Genomic DNA, 25456 nt, shown 5'->3' with positions numbered 1-25456 from the left:
GACAGCGCTAATAATCTGCCTAGTTGTCGATGCGCCTGAAGAAGTAAGGAAAGAAAGAGATCCCAGGTTCAAATCCAGCTGCTGGCCCTTAAAAAGTTTTGACGTGAATACTCTTTAAATTTGCTATCATATGGAGGCAATCCAAAAAACCTAATGATAACAAAATTGGGGTGGGATACAGTTTGGCATTATAGTTTCGAATCTATCGTCTACATTCAAAATTAAATTAGACCATTGGTTAGCTAAAGGATCAAAGAATTCATTACGATAAGCGAGGACTGTGACGCATCGCGCGCGGTGGAGGGGGAAGCGCCGCCATTTTGAGATCATTTTGCTGCGTATCGAGATTTGCAATTTAGTATAACTTTTGACTCGGATAAGCTACGATGTTCGTTTAAGTTTTAATCGTCAGCTGTCGTCACAATCTATCGATTGTTCATAAAACATTCGTGTAAAATAGTGACAGCGAATATAATAAGGTGTTAGAATAAAAAAAATATTATCAAAAATATATAATGTCGGCCAATACGCGTCGAAAAGCCAAAACCAAATGCAGAGATCGGTATACGGTTGGAAAGGGCTTCACAAGAACAATCGATTGGTAATAATAAAACACCATATGACCGAGTCAAGCTGTGCCTAGGAACGTAAAAGAATGATTACGGCCGAGCGGATCAACGACGGTGTCTCAGTACATCTGCAGCTGGGGTGGTTGAAATTATTATGCAAGTAGATGATGAAATTGCTTCTATATCGACAACGGACTGTACAGACATAGATTGTGTTCGATCGTCGATTTGTTTCCTTGATTTCGTCCTAAATACATTAATACAAATATTTTATACAAGAAAATATAACCCGTTACGTAAACGTATTCACGTACAACACACGGCCATGTCCATGACACAGCCACAGTATTTTTTTCTTCCTAAGAGCTTCTTAAAGCTCTCCGTTTGGTTGTCTGTAACGAGAGAACACTACCCAGAGGCCAGCAAAGCACTGGAAAAAAGCTTTAGGCGTCAATGATCTCAGTTGTTAATAATTACTAATTCAGAGTTAGCGTTCTAGTTTTAGAAGCCATTGCTGTGCTAGCAAACTTTCTAGTTCCATGTACGAGTATTTTTTTTAACTCATAATTATGGATTATTTAAAATTTAAATTAAATATTTATGAGGTATGGACCAATTTGGATCACGCTTTTCAGATGAAATCAGACCCCCCCTCTAGGGTGATTAGATCATGACTGTTTTGTGAAGTTATTGCCTTTAAATAGATTTCATTCCTTTTCATTTTTTTTGGTTCCATTTTGTGATTTTTTTGTGTAAAGATAAGAAGGCGATAAGAGCAGTAAGAGTTTATCAAGTGATGAATTGTTTAAAGAATACTTATAATATAGTTCTGACAGTATTCTTTTAAACTTTGTTTTATAGATAAGAATGTATAGTTATCGTTAAGTAGAAAGGTCTGTGCCGACTTTATAGAGATAACCCAGTCCTGCCTAGATAAGAATTGTAAGAGCGATTGAGGATAACAGAAAGAATTTCAACTTTTTTCTCTGGTTATTAATGACAGTTTCTTATCTGTTTGCACTGAAAATTATTATTATTAAAGTCTGTTGCGAACACTCAAGTTTTCCTCAATAGAAAACTACAAAGGATCAAAATCTGAACTTCAGAACGACTTCAATAATCTTCCTGAAACTGTTAATTTTGAAAAAACCATACATCCAGACGGGAACTGCACTTTTAGAGAGGTGCATAATACCCACACCATACCAGAACTATCCAGTTCCCGTCTCGGACTACACTTAGCTAATTCAAATCAAATGATTTCCATTTCACTTAGGCAGTCCAGCAAGTGTAGTGCGAGACGGTGAAGTCTAAATTTCTACACCAAATAAGATGCTCTTGGTCGGAGGCGACTAGCAAACATACTTTACTATAAATTTCTCATATTAACCATTAAATAAAATGCAAGGGAATCGAACCCACTAAACCAACAATACATCTTAGCTTTGCGGGTCTAGCCTATAACCGCCTGTCATACTTTACTATAAATTTCTCATATTAACCATTAAATAAGATCCAAAGGCCTAGAGACAGGGAATCGAACCCACTAAACCAACAATACATCTTAGCTTTGCGGGTCTAGCCTATAACCGCCTGACATACATTACTATAAATTTCTCATATTAACCATTAAATAAAATACAAGGGAATCGAACCCACTAAACCAACAATACATCTTAGCTTTGCGGGTCTAGCCTATAACCGCCTGACATACATTACTATAAATTTCTGATATTAACCATTAAATAAAATACAAGGGAATCGAACCCACTAAACCAACAATACATCTTAGCTTTGCGGGTCTAGCTTATAACCACCTAACATACTTTACTATAAATTTCTGATATTAACCATTAAATAAGATACAAGGGAATCGAACCCACTAAACCAACAAAACATCTTAGCTTTGCGGGTCTAGCCTATAACCACCTAACATACTTTATTATAAATTTCTCATATTAACTATTAAATAAAATACAAGGGAATCGAACCCACTAAACCAACAAAACATCTTAGCTTTGCGGGTCTAGCCTATAACCACCTAACATACTTTATTATAAATTTCTCATATTAACTATTAAATAAAATACAAGGGAATCGAACCCACTAAACCAACAATACATCTTAGCTTTGCGGGTCTAGCTTATAACCACCTAACATACTTTACTATAAATTTCTGATATTAACCATTAAATAAAATACAAGGGAATCGAACCCACTAAACCAACAATACATCTTAGCTTTGCGGGTCTAGCTTATAACCACCTAACATACTTTACTATAAATTTCTGATATTAACCATTAAATAAAATACAAGGGAATCGAACCTACTAAACCAACAATACATCTTAGCTTTGCGGGTCTAGTCTATAACCGCCTAACATACTTTACTATAAATTTCTCATATTAACCATTAAATAAAATCCAAGACCTAGACCGGGGGAATCGAACCCACTAAACCAACAATACATCTTAGCTTAGCGGGTCTAGCCTATAACCACCTAATATACTTTACTATAAATTTCTCATATTAACCATTAAATAAAATCCAAGACCTAGACCGGGGGAATCGAACACACTAAACCAACAATACATCTTAGCTTTGCGGGTCTAGCTTATAACCACCTAACATACTTTACTATAAATTCTATACAATTAAATTTGATAGTAGATTGGTTTGATAAATGATGATAAAAAAATTGTCAGAGCCTTTTCACACCAGATTTTTCTGGTGCGTTTAGATTTCTGGTGTACTTAACTAGAAAATTCTTCAAATTTAACAAATATAATCTAAGGCCAAGGGTATATGTTATCGAAGGGCTCTTGTCGTTCTTGAAGTTGACTTTTCGAAATTTTTTTTTTTTTTGCTCAGCTCATTTCAGGTTAGTACTGAAACCGAAGTAGGCTTATTTTTTGTGGTGCTACTTCACAGAACGTTATTAGCTCCTACATAATATTAGTTATTACTTCAGAAGCAAGTAGAAATGAAAAGTAAGAGAAATCTTCGAAGTTAGTTTAGAGAATAGTTTTTGAAAAGAAGTAGAGAATAATGTGAACTAAGAAACAAAGCAAAAAGAAGCTAATAGAGAACAAAGAAAGTGGAACAAAGAAAAAAAAAATGCGGACCAGAACAAGTGGGAAGCCGTTGGTAGAGTGAAGGAAGATACATTGTAAGTTTTACGTTCAGAAAGGAGTTCAGTAACAGGTTTATTTATAAAACAATCCATTGCTTTGCAACTTTCCGGCTCCCCCTGCTCCTGAAAATTAATCCTGGCATTTATCTGGCCATAGTCATCCTTGTCACAACATCCTGATCGGCGCGCTCTTTTCTTTTCTTCTTCCGGGAACTCCGTAAACGGATATTGTTTTTTTTTTTTATTTTATTTTGTTTGGCGAGTTATTGAACCTGTGTGTCTAGGAGCTCTATGATTCTCGTTGTTGTGATTCTTGGTCACGAAGCTACTTCCGGCCTTGCATCTGGGCAACACTCTCATGACTTTCTTTTGGTAATTAAATTTTCAAAAACACTTTACTTACTTCCGGTCAGACAATTTTATTCAAATTCAGAATATTTGTTTCAATTTTTAATTCTAATTTGAGAAAAGTGTGTATATTGAACGGAAATAGCAATTTAGACGGAAAAACCTAATGTGTCCTTAAGCAGTAAAGCGTGTTTGACGTGTATACGACAAAATCTCTATTATGGTGCGTTCGACGTGTATACTCGTGAAAAATATAAAATTGCCATTAACTATATAAACTCGAAATTTTAATAAAATACAATAAGGTGATTACTTTTTACGTATTCCGTTGCTTTAAAATGCAAGGCGCCACGGTAGTCGAGCGGTTATAGGCTAGACCCGTAAAGCTAAGATGTATTGTTGGTTTAGTGGGTTCGATTCCCCTGGTCTAGGGCCTTGGATTTTATTTAATGGTTAATATGAGAAATTTACAGTAAAGTATGTTAGGCGGTTATAGGCTAGACCCGTAAAGCTTAGATGTATTGTTGGTTTAGTGGGTTCGATTCCCAGTGACTAGGCCTTGGATTTTATTTAATGGTTAATATGAGAAATTTATAATAAAGTTTGTTAGGCGGTTATAGGCTAGACCCGCAAAGCTGAGATGTATTGTTGGTTTAGTGGGTTCGATTCCCAGTGACTAGGCCTTGGATTTTATTTAATGGTTAATATGAGAAATTTACAGTAAAGTATGTTAGGCGGTTATAGGCTAGACCCGTAAAGCTAAGATGTATTGTTGGTTTAGTGGGTTCGATTCCCAGTGACTAGGCCTTGGATTTTATTTAATGGTTAATATGAGAAATTTATAATAAAGTTTGTTAGGCGGTTATAGGCTAGACCCGCAAAGCTGAGATGTATTGTTGGTTTAGTGGGTTCGATTCCCAGTGACTAGGCCTTGGATTTTATTTAATGGTTAATATGAGAAATTTATAATAAAGTTTGTTAGGCGGTTATAGGCTAGACCCGCAAAGATAAGATGTATTGTAGGGTTAGTGAGTTCGATTCCCGGTGTCTAGGCCTTGGATTTTATTTAATGGTTAATATGAGAAATTTATAGTAAAGTTTGTTAGGCGGTTATAGGCTAGACCCGCAAAGCTAAGATGTATTGTTGGTTAGTGGTTTCAATTCCTCCGGTCTAGGCCTTAGATTTTATTTAATGGTTAATTTGAGGAATTTATAGTAAAGTAGGTTTGCTAGTCGCCTCCGTCCACGACATCTAATTGGTAGTTGGACTTAAAGCGCCGCCTGAAAAAATAGGCAATTACTTTACTTTAAAATGCAATTTAAAACCAAAAGCAAAACAAAAAAAAAACGAACGATGTTAACCAATAAAGGCAAATATAACAAAGTCATTGCGTGGTAAATATGTATAAGATTACCTTATTTACAAACAATAGACAGTTACTTGAGACCGATCATTGTAATAAAAGCTTTTTATAAAATTATCACAATAAAAAAGTTGGGATCATTTATTGTGGTAGAGATTATCATTTGTAATTATGGAAGGGTATATAATTACATAGCCTTGTTATTATATCTAGAGATTTTAGTTTACCCTATTAAATACCTTAAATCTACTTTTAGGCCCTTTAAGATATCAGTTTTATGTAGTATTTATGATTACTTTTTACATAAACCTGAGGTGGGGAATCATTCGCTTGTCATGCCTTAAGGCATGCTTTAATTAATGCTTTTAATGCTTAAGCATTAAAAAAAAAAGAGTTAATATCTTTGATTTATCCGTGGTATGTCTATAGTAACCCTGATAGTTTTTGGATTTACCCATCATCAGAGGTGTGTTTAGTATTGAGATTTATAGTCAGCAAGTGTAATGCGAGACTTAAAAAAGGAGTGTATAATCGAAATCTCTACCTCTGATGGTGGATCAAAGTTCGAAACCGATCAGGGATCAGGCTAGAACTGATAAAATCAAAAGTGAAGCTGAAGCATTTTTATCTGTTTAAATCAAACTTGAAGATATTTTATTAGTTGTATACAGGGTGTTCAGCATAAGACTACCGGTAACTTCGGGAGGCGTTGCTGGGCATCATTTGCAGCAAAAAATTCTGTATAAACTATGGCTCGATTCGGCTCCGTTTTATACATATTTTTAATTTATTTTTTTCAAGGTGTTACTACTTTTTAGCAAACAGTTGCCTATATTACTCAAACTATTAAAGCTACAGCAATTTCAATTAGCTCATTAGAAAGAAGGTTAAATTTCCTTTTAAATAAGCTAATTTGTATTCCAAAATAATAATATTAAGTATTTTACTTTGTGGCCCAAACATAAGAAATAGCAAGTTTCTAATTTTTTCCAAAAACTTTGACTTAATTTTTCTCAAAAACATTTTATATGAAAAAACCGTGCACTATTCAGGAAAAACATCTACATACGATCACCTTTCGAACGGTATACAATAATTGGGGTTATGTTAAAAATTGACGCAGAAATCTGTGATTAATTGCAAAAAAGTAGGCCTCAAAACAGCGTCGGCATTATGAAAGGAATTCACCTACCATAAGAATATAACTGATCAGTATCATCAAATCCAGTACGATTTTTTGCAAACGTGTAATTTAATAATTAATTTATTTAAGAACTATATTCAAAAATATAAAATTTACATTATAAATAATAAAATAAAAAGAAGAAAAATGAATATGATGTTAAATGAGCGTTAGGTACCAATTTCGAAAGAAAGGATTTTCGTTTAACGAGTTTAGATCTGTGTGTTATTCTTTAGTTAATTAAAGAAATATGCTAAATAATGTGAATTAATCACAGATTTTCTTGAACTACTCAATAAACTTTTGGAATTAACAGGTTGTGAAGAGCTAATGAATAAGCCGAGAACAAGCTTAAGAAAAAACTTAAGCTTAATCGAGAAATTCGATTAAGTAAAAAAAGGAAATGGGTAGATTTCGATCCAAAATGATGGGAAACAAAAATGACTCAAAACATTCAAGTTGGGAATTTTTATTAGTGAGAGAATTAAAAATACGTTAGTCAAATTCCAAATTTGGAGAGAATCACCTAGAGCGGAAGTGTTGGTTTTCTCTTGGGCTATTTCCTGTCTAGTTTTCATACGCCGACTACTCAGCCTCTCGCTTTTCCGCTTAAAACCCTTGTTTTGCTTTTTTCTTTAGCGAGAATTCAGTGAATAGAATTTTTACCGGGGATCCATGTTCTAGAATCCTGTTGGGTTCGAACTTTATAGCCGAGTTTGAAACTATATTTTAATATAGTGTACGTATATTTCAACAGGTTTATAGTCTGGTATTGTTATACAAGTGGGAAGGAAATTGGCTGTATACAGGAATACAGAGTGGGTCTGCTTAGTAGGGGACGAATAAGCAGATTGCAGAGTGTTGTTTACAACAACAGGCTGTTTGGAGTTTGTGACCGTCCTATGTAAGAAGAGAAGGGAGCGGAAGAGAACTGGCACGCCTATTTTTTGGGGGGGCGGAAGTCCAGAAAAGATAGGAGATAGAGCGAGAGGAGATGAGCCTCGAGAACTGCTGAGACACTGCCGGGATGTAGGTATTAGTTGGAGAAAGAGAGTGTACTGCTGGGTTCTCTCCAGTGTGGAGTGTAGACTGGCGGATCGATATATGGCAGGCCCCCCCGGAGGCGGGACGTGAAGAGTATCCCTGCTGGGCCGGGGAGGAGACTCCCTGGCCAGACCACCTGTCATTTTCATCCTCTGCCGTCCAACTGGACTATACGTGGCGGATGTTTCCCCCTTGCTAGCGTCACCATTTAGATCTTCGTGTGTATGTATGCCCATGTCCACCGCAGTATGTTGTTTCCTGTACTGCTTAATCACTCGTAGTTAGAGGATCTCGCTGTAATGCTTAGAGGTCTTTTAATGTCTACAGCAGTCAACTCTTTTTTGTTGGCTTTTCCAAGTTGAGCTTTTTTTACAGTTGGCAACTTTTTTTTTTTACACAGTCCTTAGCTAGCAGTTTTCTGTGCTTTTATTTAGGTTAGTGACTCAACTTTCAACATTGTAAGCTTTGTCAACACCCTAGGATCTTCTAAGATACTATTAATCTGAAGAGTAATGAAATGGTGCTGGAAAAAGTGGAAACCTGATCATCCGATCTCTTGCTCAGAAGCTGGTTGCCCTCAATTTGGGATTTCCCCCCAGTATCCTCTACATTTAATCCTTTTAAACCTTTACTTCCCTTTTTCATTTTTCACACAAGCCTGGTTTTACTCCCTCCTTTAAAAGAATGAAGTTAACAAATCTTTTAGAAATTGCAATAATTTTACACCGTTGTAGATCTTCCCACTCTCCACGGCGAAAAAAAACTGTGGCTGTGTCATGGACGCGGTCGTGTGTTGTACGTGAATACGTTTACGTAACGGGTTATATGTTTTATATAAAATATTTTTATTCATGTATTTAGGATGAAATCAAGGAAACAAATCGGACGATCGAACACAGCCTATACAGTCCGTTGTCGATGTAGAAGCGATTTCATCATTCACTTGCATAATTTCAACCGGCCCCAGCTGCAGATGTACTGGACACCGTCGTTGATCCGCTCGGCCGCCTTCATTCTTTTACGTTCTTAGGCACAGCTTGACTCGATCATATGGTGTTTTATTATTACCATTCGATTGTTCTTGAGAAGCCCTTTCCAACCGTATACCGATCTCTGTATTTGGTTTTTGCTTTTCGACGCGTGTAGGCCGACATTATTATATTTTCGATAATATTTTTTTAATCTAACACCTTATTATATTCACTGTCACTATTTTACACTAATGTTTTATATACAATCGATAGATTGTGGCATTGAGCTGACGATTAAAACTTAAACGAACATCGTAGCTTCTCCGAGTCAAAAGTTATACTAATTGCAAATCTTGATACGCAGCAAAATGATCTCAAAATGGTGGCGCTTCCCCTTCCGCCGCACGCGATGCGTCACAGTCCTCGCTTATCGTAATGAATTCTTTGATCCTTTAGCTATCCAGTGTTCTAATTTAATTTTGGATGTAGACGATAGATTCGAAACTATAATGCCAAACTGTATCCCCCGATTTTGTTATAATTAAGTTTTTTGGATTGCCTCCATATGGATAGCAAATTTATTCACGTCAAAAAGAGAGAGAATCAATCATAGAGAATGAATGAATGAATGAATGGGGGGCGGTGACATCATCATGCTTTGATTCTGTAAGAGATTTAAAATCTACTCACTGTTCGACATTAATAATGGCTCTGATCCGCCCACTTTAGGGTGGACATTTCTCTTGTGTTTTTTTCTTGTAGAAAACAACTACAAAGAATGTAGTTCACGCCCTTGAGTCAGTTGAAGAGTAGATAATATTTTCGTAAGTGGCTAATAAAGAGGTCTTGCAAGAATGATCTGAGTATGTCAGACAATTCAAAGCAGAAAATTGAATCCAATATTCACTTGTATAACTAATACAGCCATGGATCTTTGCTGTTACCTTTAATTGGAAATAAATCATGAAGGAAACCGGCTGTCAATCAGGAACATTGTTAGGTCCATTTCCGGTGTTACTCTCTCTCTCTCTATTCATCAATCAAGCCACAATGGATCTACCAAAGGGTGAAACAGGTTCGTTTTAGTGTACTACTGAGGTTATCTTTTGAATAATAATTTGAAACAGAGGATATTAGCTATTAGCATTTCTTGTCTCTCTCACTCACCTGAACTTCCGCATCTAGAATATCGCAAATTAATTTAATAAAATTGCTCTTAATTACAAGAGCTCCTAAAGAGAAATAATAAACTAATGCTGCTGCGAAGTATTGTTGCTAAATTTAGGCCTTCTGCGGTTTTTGTTGCGGACAGAGATCAAAGAATATAACAGGCAATTGTAAACATCATCACCGGAAACACGGACAGCGCATGCGTATTCCCAACACGTAGATAGAGGCTTCGGATCTCTTTCCAGAATAACCTACGCCTTCCTCAGTTCTGGAAGATCATTCCAGCGCCCAGCATTCTTGAAATTCACCTTCTATTAAGAGGTTCTTATATTCAAAGAAATTTGCTCGTATTCATTAAAGGAATCAAGACGAATTCTAATGAAATGTGCCTCGAAAATGCCAACACACGGTCCACTTAATTTTCCTTTAAAAAAACATACCGTGACCTACCCATTCAAAAAATGAGTAAGTTACAAAACGCTTAATTTTCAACCTTCCATATCTCTGGTTTTACTGCAGCTAGAATATTGAAATAGTAGTCAATTATAGAGAATACTAAAGTCTACATTTGAGCAAAATTTAATACTTTTCTGACTACTAGAAATGGAGATATTTAGATTCAAAAAATGAGTGAGTTGCAAAACTTTCAATTTTCAACCTTCCATATCTCTGGGTTTACTGCAGCTAGAATATTCAAATTGTAGTCAATTATAGAGAACACTGAAGTCTACATTTGAGCAAAATTTCATAGTTTTCTGACCATTAGAAATGGAGATATTTAGTTTCATAAAATGTAAATCCTTCAATTTTCAACCTACCATAACTCTGGTTTTACTGCGGCTAGAATATTGAAATTGTGGTCAATTATAGAAATAACTGAAGTCTACATTTGAGCAAAATTTCATAGTTTTCTGACCAATAGAAATGGAGATATTTAGTTTCATAAAATGTAAATTCTTCAATTTACAACCTACCATATCTCTGGTTTTACTGCGGCTAGAATATTGAAATTGTGGTCAATTATAGAAATAACTGAAGTCTACATTTGAGCAAAATTTCATAGTTTTCTGACCAATAGAAATGGAGATATTTAGTTTCATAAAATGTAAATCCCTCAATTTTCAACCTACCATATCTCTGGTTTTACTGCGGCTAGAATATTGAAATTGTGGTCAATTATAGAAGTAACTGAAGTCTACATTTGAGTAAAATTTCATAGTTTTCTGACCAATAGAAATGGAGATATTTAGTTTCATAAAATGTAAATCCTTCAATTTTCAACCTACCATATCTCTGGTTTTACTGCGGCTAGAATATTGAAATTGTGGTCAATTATAGAGAATATTGAAGTCTACATTTGAGCAAAATTTCATAGTTTTCTGACCATTAGAAATGGAGATATTTAGATTCAAATAATGTGTGAGTTGTAAAACCTTCAATTTTCAACCTTCCATATCTCTTGTTTTACTGCAGCTAGAATATTGAAATTGTAGTCAATTATAGAAAATACAGAAGTCTACATTTGAGCAAAATTTCATAGTTTTCTGACCATTAGAAATGGAGATATTTAGATTCAAAAATTGGGTGAGTTGTAAAACCCACAATTTTCAACCTTCCATATCTCTGGTTTTACTGCAGCTAGAATATTGAAATTGTAGTCAATTATAGAGAATTCTGAAGTCTACATTTGAGGAAAATTTCATAGTTTTCTGACCATTAGAAATGGAGATATTTAGATTCAAAAAATGAGGGAGTTGCAAAACCCACAATTTTCAACCTTCCATATCTCTGGTTTTACTTCAGCTAGAATATTGAAATTGTAGTCAATTATAGAGAATACTGAAGTCTACATTTTTAGCAATATTTCATAGTTTTCTGACCATTAGAAATGGAGATATTTAGATTCAAAAAATGAGTGAGTTATAGTGGTTAAATTTCTGTTATCCTCTGGAGTATAGTGGTTAAAGTTTGATTCCTTTGGGAGGTTTTTAGATTTAATGATTTTTTTAATAACAATATCGTATCTGATTATATTTACTATGTTATTTTTTTTTTGTTATGTTAGTTTTATTAATATGATGGCACAGGAGAAGACTTCATACAGAAATATATGATACATAACATCAAAATGACATATGATAAATTGTTTTCTATGGAATGAATCTATATTATATATATGTGTTTGTATGTTAGTCCATCGGCAGTCTTTGCCCATGTGTGGATTCAGTTTTTTATACTTTCTTTTGTGTTGGGCATCTGTCAGTATATAGAGCAGTAGTTGCAATAAATGTTGGTAAAATACACGGTATATTATATGTGTTATGGTTTGATATATCTTTCTCTTTCTCCCAACCTCTCTGTCTGGTCGTTATATATTTATATATAAGTACGTACATATCTTGATATATTACTCGGGAAGTAAATCAATTTATTTACTTCCATTTTATATTTCCTACTATGGAGGTTTTTTTTTTCTTTTATTGTTTGATTTGTGGTTTAATGGTTCCTCGAAGTATCAGATTTTTATGTCAGTCTTAAAGACGGATCTCTGAGAGTAATCACGCGGAATGGTTGTGATAGCATTCCATGAAACTAGATCCGTTTTAGCAAGTTTTTCTTGTAGATTTAGAAGGAAGGTCGCGATGGATGGTAAAGTAATCGCCTAGTATTTAGAACTTGATGTCTAGCTACCGTTTTTAATCGTGAGCAGAAGCAGTTACATTACTATTAACATTTTTTTGGATCAAATAAAAAAAAGTAACTGCATGCGGGATTCGATCCAAGGATCTCCCACTTACAAATCCACATTCGCCCGTTGAAGGATGGAATTCCTAATCATTTATTAGGATTCATAAAGTTTGCCATGTCTGAAACTGGCATTAATTTTTCATCCTATCAATAAGTTTAAAAGTATTTCCTCTTATCCCATAATACACTGTGTAAAATAGTTTGTTTATTTTCAATATAAAATAAAATAATATTGTACTACAAAAACAACAGTATATGTTTATTAAGGGATTAATTACAAGCTAATAATAAGAATACTTTTAATGAGAAATTTGAGCTTGACGTTTTTTTGATAATTACAGTTTATATTTGGTCGTATAAATGATAATGCTACTCTCATATCGTCTTCTACATTTAATATATAATTTTTATTGTATGCATCTCTAAAATTTGGTGGCACACTTCTAAACTTTCGCGGCGGGTGTTGGTCTAGTGGTCAAGAGTGTCGCTTCGTATGTGTGAGATCCCCGGATCGAATCCCGCGTATGACTAGTTTTTATTTGTTAGAAAAAAATTGTTTCTTGTTTCCGCCCCCGTCCACGACACCTAGATATAGTTGGACGTTAAGCCCCGCCTGAAGAAATAGGCAATTACATTATTTAATTAAACAGACGAATAATAAAAATACTTTTATTAACATTTAATACGAACAATAAAACAAGGAAGAATTCGATTTAGTTAATTAAAGAAAAAAGGAAGCCGCAGCCAAGAGAGTCTATCAATTAAACTTGTTTCCGGTTTTAAATAAAGAAATAAAGACGAAGACAAAATGAAAAGAAAATTTCAATCAATTGTATTTACCGGAAGGTAGGCCAGTTTACAAAAGCAGTGTTGACTAGAGAATATAAACTAAGTTGTGAGGCGCCAATGCAGGAGGCGCTGGATTCATGGCTTGTAACTAGCTTGATAGGTAATCAATTCTCGGGCAGTCATTTAATGTAACTTACTCTACTCTTACTTATGGCGCTGGGTCCCTACCTCGTCCCGCCGTCCGTCCCCAAAGGCGTTCTAGATCTTTCCAGGCAGTACTCCTGGCCGGGCGCCGACTACGGCCGAACCCAGCCGAACCCCCTTCTGAGGATGTTATTTAAAGTGAATAGATTTCACTGCGGAGTGATTTATGGCTGTATCCCAGGCCACACTCTTCTGTGTTTTCGATCTCAAAATATTCCCGCCAATAAATTTGGCGGTAGCTAATTTGTTTGGAAATTTAGTAGCCATTTTCATTATGTATCCTAATTTAGTTCTAATATTTTTATTTCCTTTAAAATTGCCTCTAATCATTGTCATCCTTTTTTTTAGGCTTCCGAAAATTTTTTATTTATTTATTTTCTTTCTCTGAAAAATATTGGTACCATATTTTCAAGGTTTAGCTTACACCAGAAAAAACAAAAAAACAAAAATCTGGTGCTAACATCCATACAACGTTTTCGGACTGCAATCTCTCAACTTGCTCAATCACCTGGAACATTTTAACTTATACCTGAAAGGCGCCATGGTAGCCGAACGCTTATAGGCTAGACCAGCACAGCTAAGATGTATTGTTGGTTAGTGGGTTCGATTCCCCCGGTCTAGGCCTTGGATTTCATTTAATGGTTAATATGGGAAATTTATAGTAAAGTATGTTAGGCGGTTATAGGCTAGACCCGCAATGCTAAGATGTATTGTTGGTTTAGTGGGTTCGATTCCCGGGGTCTAGGTCTTGGATTTTATTTAATGGTTATTATGGGAAATTTATAGTAAAGTATGTTAGGCGGTTATAGGCTAGACCCGCAATGCTAAGATGTATTGTTGGTTTAGTGAGTTCGATTTTCCCGGTCTTAGGTCTTGGATTTTATTTAATGGTTAATATGAGAAATTTATAGTAAAGTATGTTAGGCGGTTATAGGCTAGACCCGCAAAGCTAAGATGTATTGCTGGTTTAGTGGGTTCGATTACCCCGGTCTAGGCCTTGGATTTTATTTAATGGTTAATATGAGAAATTTATAGTAAAGTATGTTTGTTAGTCGCCTCACCTAATTTGGTAGTTGGACGTAAAGCCCGACTGAAAAAATAGGCATTACTTTACTTTAATTTTACTTTACTATATGTGGGTACGGGCTATTTTAACAGGTAGAGACTAATTTTTCTAGAAGATAATAAACAGTAGTGGAGACGCTAGAAACCGCCGCATGCATATAGTCTATGGACGTCCATCTTCTGGGAAATGAACCAATCAATCTGAGGCATTTATTTTGAATTCTTTGTATTTTACTCTGATTGGTAGCACACGTGAATTTTCTCAGAGCAATTATTTAAATGAAAAAAAGTTTAGAAGTATTTTCTCATAATCACTGGACTTCAATCATCTGTGGTGCTATTTCTGAAATGTAATTCAATTTTATTTTTCCTTACATTTTTTCTTTTGAAATTAAAAATGGAAATCACGTAAGAACCATAATACAGACAGACTTTTTACATATTCTTCCCAGCGTAATTGTAAAATATTAATTTGTAAAACATTACCAACTGTAATTAACATTGTACCAATTAAATTGAATTTAACAATAATCATATGTTTTCCGTTTTTGTAAGAAACAATGGAAAACTTAAAATAGCTTGCTTAATCTAGTCTACATACTCATATATACATATGTACGCACAATACCGAACTAATTAAGTTGGCCGTGGCGTTTGGCACCCCCCTTCACACATACATACACAGACGAAAGCCTTGCTAACGTATGGGGTATTAATTTAATTGCATTATAATGCTCTAGCTACACATGTTCCTTATCCAACTGTTGCTAAATTTCATCCGCGTGCTAATCACACACGGCCTTCTAAATCTTCTAAATTTTAAACCAGTTAAATCATGAAACTATATTTTTTTGTTTACTGATGGTTTAAATTCATTTTTACCAGTAAATTTTTGATGTTTATTTTGTGTGTTCTGTCTTATTTCCTTTTTTTTTGTAACTTCCGTTTTGGACTCTAAATCTGAGCTTGCGTATAATATATTTTTTTTTGTTGAAAAATACTCTCACGATTTCCGGAAAAGTGTTGAATTTTTTTTTTTAAATCTCTAACTTATATTTTAACAGAAAATCTGTTATAAACAGTTATACCTGGATATGTACGGGTAATTCACATAATTCCCTGTTTACAAATGTTAAATAAAATATACTCGTACAAGCTAAAAACAGGGAATTAACAATTTAGTGTACAAATAAAAGGTTACAAAATATGTTACTTTTAATAAATCTCTCCCAGTTGGTGGGGGTAATTATAGAAGTCCTTGCTCTGGATAAACTAGGGCTAGTGCCCTTGTCCTATTGTTCTTTTGAAGGCTTAAAGGAATAAATTAAGCATTCATCAAGGATTAAGAAAATAAAATATTAATAAGTAACCCCCATTTCAATAAAATCAGTTTCTATTAGTGGGGAAAGTTTTGCAGGTTCTGACAAGTATAGTTTTAAACGGTTTTTTTTAAAAGAATGCGCCATTTTGTTTTTGTTTTTTTGTAATAACTTTTATTTATTTATTTGAATGGAAGAAGAAAGATTATTGTCAATTGAAGAGCTTGGTGCAAAAAGGAGTTATCTACAGTTTTTTAAAATTTTTAGTAGGGACAAAAAACTAAATATGCTTTAAGATGTATTCCTTATGTTGCGTCTGCTGTAAGGATTAGTTAATATATTGTGATGGGGTAATTTGGGGCTCAATTTGAACTTTCTAGGGCATTTTTTTAAGCTTGCTATAAGCAAAAGTTATTTTGCAGCTAATTCTCTTTTTTGCACCAAAATCATAATTTTCAGTAAAACTTGAGTACATATTAAGTACTTTAGTCGAACAGATTTCTTGTTTTTGAGCTTTCAAGTGGTATTTTGTGTCTTGACGAAGCGAATGTTAGATATATTATTATGCCTGTCAAAAAGAAAAATAATAATATCTGCCTAATATAAACATTAAATAAACCTAATAAAAAAATTTTTGTTTGATTGATTGAGTCTGCATAAAGACTCGTTTATGCACCAAAAGATGTAGAATTGAACATACAATAGGGGGCGCCACTAAACACATTTCCTGAAAAAAATGTAGATAACTCTTTTTTGCACCAAGCTCTTCAATTTCAGTCATGAATTTGTATAATATTTTTCTTTTTTTGCCAACCTTTCGGAATAGAAACTAAGTCATCTTCAGGGATTATAGTCATTAACAATTATTTATATATTTTTTTATATTGTTAACATAAAAGATTTTGGGTATCTTCTGTGTCCTGGACTGTTCAGCCAAAAAACGTGGGTGCTCCGATGATACAAAATCAACGATATCATTCAACACTGTGGTCCTAATCACACTTTTTACGTCCCAGGCTCCGGACAGTGTTCTGCTCCCCTTCCAGGACAGCACTCACTGCCTATCACCAGACGGTGAGCTGTAAGAAACGCCTCCTAGTAAGAGCAAATCTAAGGGGCCAGAGCAGCTGGAGGCTTCGAACCCAGGTATCTCCGCTGGTTGGAATCCAGTAGACGCTAACCGCTGAGATAATCCCCTCCATCTCAGAGCTTTAACATTTAAATTTCATCCCATGGCTTGACCGTCCTAATTCTAACTGCCCTCTTTGTGCCCCGATTGTCAGGGAGGATTTGCATCATTTTCTGTGCGAGTGTACTGCCCTTAGCGAACTGCGGGTGCGGTACCTTGGCTTTAGCCCTTTTCCAGCATCAGCGATGATGCCCTTTCTAAACGCTTCTTCTGAGAATGATTGCAAACGTTTAATAGACTTTGCGCGACTTGCTTGGCTTTATCGACGTCGTATGATTTCACCATCATAGTCTTATTGCCTTCAAGGCTTGTGTGAATTTCTTTCAATTATATTAACTTCAATAGTTATATTAAATTCTTTATATTTTCATTTTTGCCATCTTGTAGGTATTTCTCATTTTCTATTCTATTTATTTATGTATTTTGCTTTTCTTTTTTCAAAGTATGCCTAATTTTCTGTATATTCTTCAGTTTATTTTTCTTTTCTTTTTTCAGAGTATTATAATTTTCATTTTTAAAAATATTTTCCCTAGATTTTTACTTTTTATGAGGAGTTCTAGGATTCTAGGATGTTTTCTATTAGTTCGTTAAATAAATTTCTGCTAAAATTTTGAGATCGGAGACATTTTGGTAACCGGAAATTGACTAGTAGATCCTTTTCTTCCGGTTTTTTTTTTCTTTGTGATTCAACCTCAAAATGGCTCCCTCTACTTTCCCTAATCTTACTGCGATCGATTGATAACTATTATTTGAATCATTTTTCCTGGAAATGATTTTATGGGAGTTCTAGTAGTGGGGTTGGGGGTTAGAGGCTTTTCCGAAGTGTTTTTTTTGGGGGGGGGAATAATATACGGGCTTATAAACAGTAAACTTAAATGAAAATTAATTATATTTTAGTAAGTCGGAGATTTTTTTTTAGGAAAATTTATTAGAAAATTAAAAATTATAATTTGGGAAAGTCGTGTGTGTGTCTGAGACCAAGATTTTCCTTTTCTTTCTTAAACTCAAATGAAATCACAAAAAAAAACATATTTTATCAGGAAAAAAAAACATAACTATAAAAAAATGTTTTCATACGCTTATATTACTTTCCTACAAACGGCTACAGAAAAATATAAAAGCAATAAGCAGAAAAATAAGCGATAAAAATTGAACAGGGAAATATACATAAGAGATAAGGGAAAATCGAATGAAAATATACATTTATACACGCGTTCATATTTGAATGATGTCCTGCAGACTGTTTGCTAGAGCAACCAACCTTCGTAACGAAGTCAAGGGAGCGTATGTATGTTCGTATATCAGTCACTGTTAGAAAAACTTTATTTTCAATTTTCCTTTTTTTTCTTTTCTTTCTTTATTATTTTTATTGACTTTTCCCACCCCTGCGCGCACCCTCTTAAGCCAATTTTTTTTTTATTTCTTTTCATGAACCATGATAAGTCAATTGATATATAAATTTATTGTGTCTTAACCAATCAGATTTCCCCGTTTGGATTATGTCACCCAAAAAAGTCAGTGTGGGTAGCTTTAAGCTTTTATAAACTGTAATTCGATTGGCTTAATACTCGTCCAGTTTTATGATGTATCTAGAACAGGAATGGCGACCTTTTTCTGTGCACAGACGATCGACTTTTTATTTGAAAAATTTGTTGCGATCTACATATTATAAAATATTGATATTTAATACATACAAACTTGTAATGGGAGGAAAGGATATTAAATCAACTTAATTAAAACTGTCCGGTAGGACAGTTGTATAAGGGTTATCTTATTAATAATATTAATATGTTATGGATGGGTCGAAGACGGAGAGTGGCGTAGGAAGCGCCATATTCACATATGGAATAACAGAAACGTGGACACTACCCCGATATAGCTCTGTATACACAGCAGAACTACACGCAATCGTTCAGGCTCTCCAAAGATCACTGGATAATGGATACAATAAAGTAATGATCCTTTTGGACTCATTAAGTGCACTCTCAGCTCTTTCGGATGTATTCTCCCTGGACCCGTTTATTAGCAAAATATATAATCTAGTTCAGCTAAAATCCCACGGTCAACGAATGATCTTCACATGGGTACCAGGCCACATTGGCATAGCTGGCAAATGAAAAAGCGGATCAGGCGGCAAAAAAGAGCCGCCTCTAATCAAATACAAAATGAAATCCCTGTTCGACCCACTGATCTAAAAGCTCAAATAAGAGAAAACATAATTAGAAAATGGCAGCATCAGTGGGATTGCGTCAATGAAAAACTGAAAGATATTGAACCACGGGTGCAACGTTCAGCAGCTGAGAATCTCCCGCGGCGAGAATCAGTAATATTGACGAGGCTAAGAATTGGGCACACACGAACCACTCATGGGTACCTCCTTCTAGGTGCTAGAAAACCGAGGTGCTCACGGTACAGATAGAGATACTTTCAGTTCGGCATGTGTTGGAAGGGTGTCAGGCACTTCGTCAAGATAGAGAAGCAGCAGGCCTGCCACATGATTTGCGCACAACGTTGCAAGAAGGGTCTTCATATACTAAAGGGTTATTTGCTTTCTTGAAAAGAATAAATATGTATCACCAAATTTAGATTAGATTAGGTTTAGGTTTAGAGGTTAAAGGGAAGAGGAATATCGAGTACTCTTCCCAAAGTATAAATGTAGAGTGAAAGAATTTTATTGGTATAAATGTATTTATTAGCGTGTATGTATTTATTAGCATGTTCGTATTTACTAGCGTGAATGATTGTATAACTGTACAGTATTTAGTTGTAGGATAATAGCCATTATAGCGGGTGTAGGAATATTTATAAGAGTACTACACCCAGTTAGATTTAAGGACTATTAACAGGGGAAGGAATATCTATAAAAGTTCTTCCCTTCAAGAGCAAATAACCTTTGGCTAAGAGAGAAACAAGTTGAATCTACATGATATACTATAGGGAAGCACATCGATAATTTCCTTATAATTATTTTAATTTATATTACTGATAAGAGGCATGCCTAAGGGTTTGGATAACCTCGAAATGAGGAAAATATAAGGGATGGCAACTATGTATCCAACCTCCCCCTCGTCGACTGAGTCGATGATTTAAGGGGGGATGTATGAAGGCATTGTTCGTTACCTGGAGCTCCACTAACCTTGCTGGTCAAGGTTCAGCGTCGGATGCGCATGGGTGACAAGAACAACTGCCATCCCAAGTAGTGGAGAAATATGTTTGAGAAGAACAGATATTAGAGGCGCTAATAACCTCAGCTGTTGATGCGCCGAAAAAAAAAAAAAAATTAATATGTTATGTATATAGGCTCACTACTCCTGCTCAAACATATAAACCACAATATAAATTTCACACATGAATATGAGAACGACAAGACTCTTAACTTCCTGGATATCACACTTGCTAGAAGAGAGAACAACTTAGAATTCGGGAATATTCAGGAAGCCCAGGTCCACTGACACTATTATACACAACAGTTCCTATCATCCTATTCAACATAAACTAGTCGCTCTCAGACACCTGACAGATTGAAAACTAAATCTCTAGTAATGGACCAACTATGAGTGAGAACTCTACATCATTCCCATAATAGCCACAAATAACGGTTGTACCACCAACGTTAATAAATTACTAAATAGAAACAAACGTTGCCTTAAACCAAGACCAAAACAATAACCCATCCTACATATTCGCCATTTTTACTTGCAACGGAAACGAGACATACCAACTACAGGGTGGGGCAAAAGGTATGAACCGGATTTTAAAGGGATGTAAAACAAAAACAATTCAACTTACAGAAATTATGTTTATATTGTTTAATTCAGTAGAGAATCTAGTTTTGACGAGAATACGTCTTTAAATTTGAATCATACGGTGGCAATCCAAAAAACCTAATGATAACAAAATCGGGGGATACAGTTTGGCATTATAGTTTCGAATCTATCGTCTACATCCAAAATTAAATTAGACCACTGGATAGCTAAAGGATCAAAGAATTCATTACGATAAGCGAGGACTGTGATGCATCGCGCGCTGTGGAGGGGGAAGCGCCGCCATTTTGAGATCATTTTGCTGCCTATTGAGATTTGCAATGAGTATAACTTTTGACTCGGAGAAGCTACGATGTTCGTTTAAGTTTTAATCGTCAGTTGTAGTCACAATCTATCGATTGCATATAAAACATTCGTGTAAAATAGTGACAGTGAATATAATAAGGTGTTAGAATAAAAAAATATTATCAAAAATATATAATGACGGCCTAAACGCGTCGAAAAGAAAAAACGAAATACAGAGATCATATACGGTTGGAAAAGGCTTCTCAAGAACAATCGAATGGTAATAATAAAACACCATATGACCGAGTCAAGCTGTGCCGGGAACGTAAAAGAATGAATGCGGCCGAGCGGATCAACGACGGTGTCAGTACATCTGTAGCTGGGGCGGTTGAAATTATGCAAGTGGATGATGAAATCGCTTCTACATGGACAACGGACTGTATAGGCATAGATTGTGTTCGATCGTCGATTTGTTTTCTTGATTTCATCCTAAACACATTAATAAAAATATTTTATATAAAAAATATAACCCGTTACGTAAACGTATTCACGTACAACACGCGGCCGTGTCCATAACACAGCCACACATTAATTTTTTTTTACATTAAGTTTGAAAGATGATATCACGCGTAGGTGGCGGCCGTCAGCCGCGATGCACTCTCCTCGTCTCTTTGAAGGGTGACATGGAATGGCCTGCGCGCTCACCAGATTTGAGCATTTGTGATTTTTTTTCCTTTGGGGGTACATAAAGGAAAAAGTTTTTAAACATCGCCCAGGAAGGACTTAAGGACAGAATCAGAGAGGAAGTTACGGCAATACCCTTCGAAATGTGCAGAAGAGCGGTTGAAAACTTCAGAATTCGCCTTCGAAGAGTGCAGCGCGGCTGACGGCCGCCACCTACGCGTGATATCATCTTTCAAACTTAATGTAAAAAAAACTAGATTCTGTACTGAATTATACAATATAAACATAATTTCTGTAAGTTGAATTGTTTTTGTTTTACATCCCTTTAAAATCCGGTTCAAAACCTTTTGCCCAACCCTGTATTTACTCTTTCCAAGAAACTAGGCCTCAAAACCGCGCTTAGAACTAACAACAAACTGGGGTACAGGGCCCAAATCAACCCTAACAACCCAAATGACAACAGCGGTATTTACAAACTAGTTTGTCCAGACTATGATAGTATTTATATCGACCAGAATGGGAGTAAAATCCAAGACAGATACAAAGAACACATCCGCTTGTACAAAATACAACTTACGCAAACCTGACAGTATCAGCAACACAATGAGTCTGCTACATCACTTTTATTTTTCTCTTACTTCATTGAGTGATTTAAACAAATTATTTATGCATTACCAAAATTATAGAAATGACTGCTTCAACAAAAACCTGTATTAAAGTATTAAAAGAATATTAAAGTTTTAATCGCTAACGAGTTACGGAACTATCTTGTTTCATAGACCAGTTCCAGCTGGGTCTTTCACTGTGTTATTATTTACAGCTGAAACAATTCCCAGTTACCTGGACTTTCAGTAACAGCCTTTGCTGAAAGAGAGGTTGTAAAGATATAGTTGTTGTTGTTTTATTACGGCAAGAAAAAGCTCCGACTAGCTTATGTCGGCTGCTTAAAATCCACATTCAAAACGGAAATATTATCCTTGCATTTATGATCACCCGACCAGTGGTGGCACCACTGTCTCTATCCTGTCAATGACAACAACACCTTTTGAAGGGAGAATTTGCTGTCAAACCTAATGTATATGCATAACCAGGCGAACGATCTGCTTGCTCCCCTCTATTCATAACTCTGTGGATACAATCCCTAATTTTCTACTGTCCTTCAAATGCTTGTCTCCTCCATTCATGACATATTTAACCGTGCTTGTTTATTGTAGTTATGGTTACAAAAAAGAAAAAAGTGAAAGTCTACAAATTATTGGTTTTGAAATTAAGGAAAATGTGTAGTATTGTTGTGTATGAATGGACGACATTGAAAAAAGTTACAGCTTTTCTTTGTAGTTTTCTTTTTATCTTTTCTTGAAAGTTTTCTCTATCTTTCTTAATGCTGCTATTTTTACTCTAAAGTTCCATTTCTGTATAATAAATACATATATAATGCCCTGTGTCTTCTATATTATAAAGAAGAAGGGTTAAAATTCTGATTAAAAAACACAAAAAATCCCCCCCCCCCCAAACGGAAGTTACATTTCGCTGAATGGATTTTCCTCTTTTTTTTAAAAAAAAAGATTTTATAAAAACTCCTTTTTTGGGGGGGAGGGGGGCATTACTGAGTTGTGAGCGGAAGTGCGTTTTACTCTAAAGTGACATTTCAATGTTATGCACTGACTTTTTTTTTAATATATAGAATAGAATGTGTTTTACGAGTAATAAAACAAAATAAAAATCGAACTTATAAATTTCTTAACCTAAACGATGTAGGACAATGAACAATTTGTCCGTGAGCCAAATAACCTTATCCTGTATTTAAAATTTGTACATAATAAATTAATAAATCATATAATATGTTTATACATAATTTATAATTTATAATATTAGTAAATTAACGTTGAAAATTATAAATTTCTGGTGTAAACTCAAATTGCAAATCTAGGTGGAAACAATATTTTCTCTTACGTCAGTGGAATTAGAGAAAGTAAAACTCAAAATTGAGATAAAGCTGTATCTCTCACCAGATTACTGATTTCTCACCAGATTACTGATCTTTCACCAGAATTTACAGATCGGTCCGCAGAATTTACTGATCTCTCACCAGAATTTACTGATCTCACACCAGAATTTACTGATCTCTCAACAGAATTTACTGATCTCTCACCAGATTACTGCGCTATCACCAGATTACTGATCTCTCACCAGAATTTACTGATCTCTCCCCAGAATTTACTGATATCTCCCTAGAATTTACTGATCTCTCAACAGAATTTACTGATGTCTCACCAGATAACTGTGCTATCTTCAGATTACTGATCTCTCAACAGAATTTACAGATCTCTCCCCAGAATTTACTGATCTCTCACCAGATTACTGCGCTATCACCAGATTACTGATCTCTCACCAGAATTTACTGATCTCTCAACAGAATTTACTGATGTCTCACCAGATTACTGTGCTATCTTCAGATTACTGATCTCTCAACAGAATTTACTGATCTCTCAACAGAATTTACTAATATCTCACCAGATTACTGCGCTATCACCAGATTACTGATCTCTCACCAGAATTTACTGATCTCTCCCCAGAATTTACTGATATCTCCCTAGAATTTACTGATCTCTCAATAGAATTTACTGATGTCTCACCAGATTACTGTGCTATCTTCAGATTACTGATCTCTCAACAGAATTTACAGATCTCTCCCCAGAATTTACTGATCTCTCAACAGAATTTACTAATATCTCACCAGATTACTGATCTCTCAATAGAATTTACTGATGTCTCATCAGATTACTGTGCTATCACCAGATTACTGATCTCTCACCAGAATTTACTGATCTCTCCCCAGAATTTACTGATATCTCCCTAGAATTTACTGATCTCTCAACAGAATTTACTGATGTCTCACCAGATTACTGTGCTATCTTCAGATTACTGATCTCTCAACAGAATTTACAGATCTCTCCCCAGAATTTACTGATCTCTCACCAGATTACTGCGCTATCACCAGATTACTGATCTCTCACCAGAATTTACTGATCTCTCAACAGAATTTACTGATGTCTCACCAGATTACTGTGCTATCTTCAGATTACTGATCTCTCAACAGAATTTACTGATCTCTCAACAGAATTTACTAATATCTCACCAGATTACTGCGCTATCACCAGATTACTGATCTCTCATCAGAATTTACTGATCTCTCCCCAGAATTTACTGATGTCTCACCAGATTACTGTGCTATCTTCAGATTACTGATCTCTCAACAGAATTTACAGATCTCTCCCCAGAATTTACTGATCTCTCAACAGAATTTACTAATATCTCACCAGATTACTGATCTCTCACCAGAATTTTACTGATTTCTCACCCGAATTTACTGAAAGTAATTTGAAATTTTCTTTTGAACTAATTCTATATTTTCTTTTTTCAGATGGAGTTCATTTTGGAGTTTCATGACTGAGAGGTAGCTAATTTTTGTTTATTTATTGTCGAGTTTTAATTTTTAGATAATAATTTTTTAAAAAATGTGTTTTTTTGGGGGGGAAGATGTTTGGTACCTCAGTTTATTGTGCGAGGATAATGGCAAATTCACTGGTTTGACCTTGACATGAAAGATTTAAGTAGGGCTTCTA

At 35.0% G+C, this 25456-nt stretch overlaps 1 protein-coding gene across 2 annotated transcripts in view; it reads left to right on the top strand.

Moving 5' to 3' along the window:
* Nucleotides 1–25456, top strand: part of Hers (Histone gene-specific Epigenetic Repressor in late S phase) — a 343933-nt gene that overhangs the window by 84692 nt on the left and 233785 nt on the right. For both annotated transcript variants that reach the window (XM_074124182.1, XM_074124181.1), the window contains exon 3: nucleotides 25255–25287. The gene's annotated coding sequence lies outside the window, so the exon portion shown is untranslated. The remainder of the gene's footprint in view (nucleotides 1–25254; nucleotides 25288–25456) is intronic.

This window comes from Rhodnius prolixus, unplaced genomic scaffold (assembly GCF_049639745.1).
Source record: "Rhodnius prolixus isolate KJV_2025 unplaced genomic scaffold, Rpr scaffold_3, whole genome shotgun sequence".
In the NCBI taxonomy this organism is placed as follows: domain Eukaryota; kingdom Metazoa; phylum Arthropoda; class Insecta; order Hemiptera; family Reduviidae; genus Rhodnius; species Rhodnius prolixus.
This window is presented reverse-complemented; position numbering and strand designations above follow the sequence as displayed.